Here is a 6,009-nt window from a genome sequence, read left to right as displayed (position 1 = left end):
TCATATGGAAAAAATGGCAAGAATAATAAAAAATGATGAAAAACAAGTGTACTAGCAAGAAATTATCCCAACCAGTAAGGCATATTTTAAAGCTACAATAATTAAAACAGTGTGGTATTAGACCATGAATAGAGTTTACTGAAAGGCCTAAAAGTTTCAAAATAGACTAGCTACAAATCAATAAATAAAAGGTGGATTACACAATAAATGATGTTGTAATAAGTGGGCAACCATCTGAAAAAAACTAAGTTGTATCCCTAGTTCATATTTCACAGCAAAATTAATTTCAAGTGGATCAAAACTTTAAACATAAAAAAATAAGACTGCTAGAGGAAAATATGGGGGTTTAAACATAATCTCCAAAAGGTAAGGCTTTTCTACCTATGACACAGGTAGAACACAGTGACCATTAATCAAATGCTTTTAATTCTACCTGTATTTTAAAAAATCTATAAGCTCATCTGAACTTCAGTGTGCAAAGTTTTTGTTGGGATTTCACTACATGGGCATGATAGATTGGCTCACTGGCCACAAGGCTGAACTTAATCCTCATTGCCTCTTCCCTCCTTGGAGATCAGGCTGAAGTTTTCGTGACTCAAAGCCCCAGCCCTCTAATCACATGTTTGGCCTTTCTGGTGTGGTCAACCCTCATACTGAGTCATCTCATTAGCACAAAATATCAGTTTCCACCATGAATAACAAAAACACTTCTATCACTCTGGAAATTTCAATGATTTAGATCCTGGAAAGTGAGACAGGGAGGGCAGGGAGGGTCTGGGAATAGGGGAAGAGTGCCAGGCAAATTTTTTATTCCAAAAGTTTAGGGGGCTACCTGTAATAGCAAAAGGCTTGAAACCAACAGATTCCAGTAACGGAGGATTATTTTTAAAAATTCATTTAATTCAAAATCACTAATTGAATCACTAATTTAAAAAAGATTCATTCATATAATGAAATTCTAAGCAATCAGTGAAAAGATGGGGTGATGCAGTAAGTAGGGATATAAAACAAACTGCTGAATGTGCGTAACAATCTGTATGGGATGCTCCAATTTACGTTTCACATATGTTTACATATACATGGGGCCATCTCTAGAAAAATACACAAGAAACTGGTAGTAGAGGCTGAATCCAGGGGAGGGAAATAAGTGGCCATAGGGACTTAATTTCTTAATTTTTTACTCTTTTCAAACTTTTAATTTTTGTACAATAAGTGTACATGTATTACCAATTTAACAAGGATAAAACATTAACAGTGTACTTGAACATTTCTATGAGAATACTGAACATTATTTAATCTTTGAATATTAAGGATTATTACCATGATATATGTGTGTATGTATATATATATATTTATATATAGGCCAGGCTGCACAACTCGTGGCATCTTAGCTCCTTGACCAGGGATCAAGAGAAGGCCCTTGGCAGTGACAACACAGAGTCCTAACCACTGGACCACCAGGGAATTCCTGTCATGAGCTATATTGAACAACAAAGCTCTAAGTGTCTGTCAAGGCATGCAGGGCTGTTTTCACCCACACTAAATGACCCCAGGCTGCTGGAATTTGAGTGTTAGGGTCATTTATACTTTTTCTGTCTTCTCCCAGATGCTTCAGACTACTGTCAACATTCCTTCCCCTAGTTAACTTAAACATCTTTTAAATCGATGCTTTTAGTTGTGGTGGACTAAGATGCGGGTCACATGGTCTCTCTATTTAAAAGAGGGAGAAACTGGTTTTCTGATAACTTGAAAAATCCTTTTACAATTGATGAATTTTAGAGATTAGACTTTATTAATAACTACTTGACTACTCAAGATTTTTACACATTCTCAGTTCCATATTTTAGTAACTTATTAAAGAATAGCATGTTGGCTTCCCTGGTAGCTCAGCTGGTAAAGAATCTGCCTGCAATGCAGAAGACCCTGGTTCGATTCCTGGGTCAGGAAGATCTGCTGGAGAAGGGATAGGCTACCCACTCCAGTATTCTGGCCTGAAGAAGCCCATAGACTGTATAGTCCATGGGGTCACAGAGTTGGACACAACTGAGGGGCTTTTACTTTCACTTTCAAAGAATAGCACAATTGCTAAATATATGTTTAAAACTTTTTCAGAATTTCTTTTATCCATTGATTCAAAAGTATTTTTGAGCATCTAGAGTACACCAATCAAAGAATGTTCTAGGTCCTAGGGATACAGCAATAAACAATACAATGGGCCAAACTCCCTCAGAATTTACAATCTAATTGAGGAGAGAGGCGATGGCAAAGAGAAAGCAGTACTATAAAAAGAAAATAATGTAATAGATATTAGGATGGGGAACAGCATTAAATAGGATGGTGTATCTGTAGGGTCTAGTCACAAAACGAATACCACTAGGACATCCCCCCTCAACACACACATTCCATTTTTAATATACAAAATAAGGTATTTATTATAGGGATTTTCTTATAGGAGGCCATCCCAATCCCAAAGAAAGGCAATGCCAAAGAATGCTCAAACTACCGCACAATTGCACTCATCTCACATGCTAGTAAAGTAATGCTCAAAATTCCCCAAGCCAGGCTTCAACAGTATGTGAACTGTGAACTTTCAGATGTTCAAACTGGTTTTAGAAAAGGTAGAGGAACCAGAGATCAAATTGCCAACATCCACTGGATCATGGAAAAGGCAAGAAAGTTCCAGAAAAACATCTATTTCTGCTTTACTGACTATGCCAAAGCCTTTGACTGTGTGGATCACAATAAACTGTGAAAAATTCTGGAAGAGATGGGAATACTAGACCACCTGACTGGCTTCTTGAGAAATCTGTATGCAGGTCAGGAAGCAAGTTAGAACTGGACATAGAACAACAGACTGGTTCCAAATAGGAAAAGGAGTATGTCAAGGCTGTATATTGTCACCCTGCTTATTTAACTTATATGCAGAGTACATCATGAGAAACGCTGGGCTGGATGAAGCACAAGCTGGAATGCAGATTGCTGGGAGAAATATCAATAACCTCAAATATGCAGATGACACCACCTTTATGGCCCGAAAGCGACAAAGAACTAAGGAGCCTCTTAATGAAAGTGAAAGAAGAGAGTGAAAAAGTTGGCTTAAAACCCAACATTCAGAAAACGAAGATCATGGCACCTGGTCCCATCACTTCATGGCAAATAGATGGGGAAACAGTGGAAACAGTGAGAGACTTTATTTTGGGGGGCTTCAAAATCACTGCAGATGGTGACTGAAGCCATGAAATTAAAAGATACTTACTCCTTGGAAGAAAAGTTATGACCAACCTAGACAGCCTATTAAAAAGTAGAGACATTAGTCTGCCAACAAATGTCCGTCTAGTCGAGGCTGTGGTTTTTCCAGTAGTCATGTATGGATGTGAGAGTTGGACTATAAAGAAAGCTCAGCGGAGAAGAATTGATGCTTTTGAACTGTGGTGTTGGAGAAGACTCTTCAGAGTCCCTTGGACTGCAAGGAGATCCAATCAGTCCATTCTAAAGGAAATCAGTCCAGAATATTCACTGGAAGGACTGATGCTGAAACTGAAACTCCAATACTTTGGCAACCTGATGCGAAGAACTGACTCATTCGAAAAGACCCTGATGCTTGGAAAGATTGAAGGTGGGAGGGGAAGGGGACGACAGAGGATGAGATGTTTGGATGGCATCACTGACTCAATGGACATGAGTTTGAGCAAACTGGGAGATAGTAAAGGAAAGGGAAGCCTGGTATGCTGCAGTACATGGGGTCACAAAAAGTCGGACACAACTGAGCGACTGAACTGAATTGAGAAGGGAAGATGGATGTGAAGTGGGGAAAGCAATGATGCACTGGGACCTGCCAGGATGAGGAGACCCACAAGAAGTGAGTGGAACTCATGAGGGTGCACCGGAACCCAGGCCAGTCTCATTGCCTTCAAGTCTCCAACCTCGATGACGGGGTTGTCCTGCAGAACCCAGCACCCTTTGTCACAGAACAATACACACATCTGGCCCAGGAGTTAAAGAAGCTGAAGGAGGTGACCCACCTGGAGCTGGTGTTCTGTGGGCCTGCCTGTTGGTCCTCAAGCCAAGAAGGTGAACCAGCACATAAGCAAAAAACCAGGTGGGCAACAACAGTGCATGCCTTGCTTTCACCTTTCAATTATCAAAAGAATCTGGATCTGGTTACTTTCCCTTAGTCCTCTAAGTCTCATGCCAAACATCTCTTTGACCCACACTATTCTGGAATTATGCAGATGTAATTCAGAGGAACCTATGAGCAGCTTAGCTATATTGGCCCCGTATAAATTCACCACAGATGGTCAGAGGTCTCTGAAAGATATTTTCTCTGAGAACTTGAATGATGAGAATTCAACCATGAACCACATCAAGATTTGGAAGAGAATATTGCAGGCAGAAGAAATAGCTAATGCAAAGGCTCTGAGGCAGTGACGTAAATGAGGTATTTTGGGAGGATAAGGCCGGGGCATGGTGAGAAGAGATTAGAAATGAGATTAGACATAAAGAAAAGGCCCTGATTACGTGGGGCCTTGTAAAACATAGTCATGAGCATGAGTCACTTTTTCCCAAGTGCAATGGGAAGCAAATAGAGTTTTAATAAGACAGTCACTTTGAGCTCATTTACATTTCTAAATTTTAAAATAATTTCAAATATACAAAAGGCATACAGTTAGCATGAAGAATTCCATCATCCAGCTGATTTCCCTTTGCTATGTGGAGACCGGGCTGTAGAGAGCAGGATCACTCCTTCTGCAACTCCAGGCTTCCTGCTATTCTTATGTAACTGTCATCCCTAGGGTACTTTCCAGGTGGCTATAGTGGAAAAGAACCCGCCTGCCAATGCAGGAGTCGTAAGAGATGCAGGTTTGATTCCTGGGTTGAAAAGATCCCCTGGAGGGCATAGCAACCCACTCCAGTATTCTTGCCTGGAGAATCCCATGGACAGAGGAGCCTGGCGGGCTATGGTCCATAAGGTCGCACAGAGCCAAACACAACTGAAGGGACTCATATCACTCCTATAGCACAATGCCCTTGGAGTTGTGCAGAGAAGGTGCCCAAGTGTGGAAGCAGCACTATTAGAAAACCACTGCATGAGTTCATGCACTAATTTTCAGATCTCATGGGAAAACCAATGTCATTATTTTAGTCTCAATTTATAAATACACGTTGAAACAAAAATCAGTTGCTACCCCTTCAGATCTAGTCTCAAACTGATTGGCTGTATCATTTCACTTCTCAAAAACAAAGAACCTCAAAGATTTGACACCACTGAAGCTATTTAAAATGAATGTTTCACAAATAATTCCAGATTTCCAAAGAATTTTCAGAGAACATGCACAGCCTCCTGAGGGAAACGTTGAAGGGGCCAATGTTCATGCTGATATATAGATTCTAGTTTCCTTATGTTAGAATCGGCCTTAGACTCGTATATCTCCCATTTTCATCAGACATGGCTTACTTTACTTGAGATCATGAAAATTTTTTTTCCTAAAGCAAGTTCTTCTGCCTGGATTATCTCTCCCTGCTAGCAACACTATCTGGCTGAAAGCCAAGGTTCAAATATTGAAGTGAGCTGAGGTACACAGAGATATTCAAGCTCATTTCTAACTTTCAGCACAATTTCAGGTTTACTGTTAAAAACCAACAGTGAAAGTTAACTATGGCTAGCCATTCTTTCTCACTAAAATTTAACACAATACATAATAGGTGCTCATTAAATCATGAGGGTAAAGTAGAAAAGTGAAAGAGAAGTCAGGTGACTATGGGGAATCATTTATTCTCTGTTTCATACTCAAGTTACAGGGGAGCATGATTATCACACTAGCACTTAGAGTGATATGTACTGATTATACATATCAATAAAAACACCTTCATATACCTTCCTATATAGCGCTTCCCAAGTGGTGCTAGAGGAAAAGAATCTGCCTGCCAATGCAGGAGACTGGAGACACAGTTTCGATCTGTAAGTTAGGAAGAGCCCCAGGAGAAGGAAATGGCAACCCACTCCACTAT

The sequence above is a fragment of the Bos indicus x Bos taurus genome, chromosome 12 (assembly GCF_003369695.1).
Source record: "Bos indicus x Bos taurus breed Angus x Brahman F1 hybrid chromosome 12, Bos_hybrid_MaternalHap_v2.0, whole genome shotgun sequence".
Classification (NCBI taxonomy): Eukaryota; Metazoa; Chordata; class Mammalia; order Artiodactyla; family Bovidae; genus Bos; species Bos indicus x Bos taurus.
The sequence above is the reverse complement of the archived record's forward strand: the minus strand, read 5'-3'. Positions refer to the sequence as shown.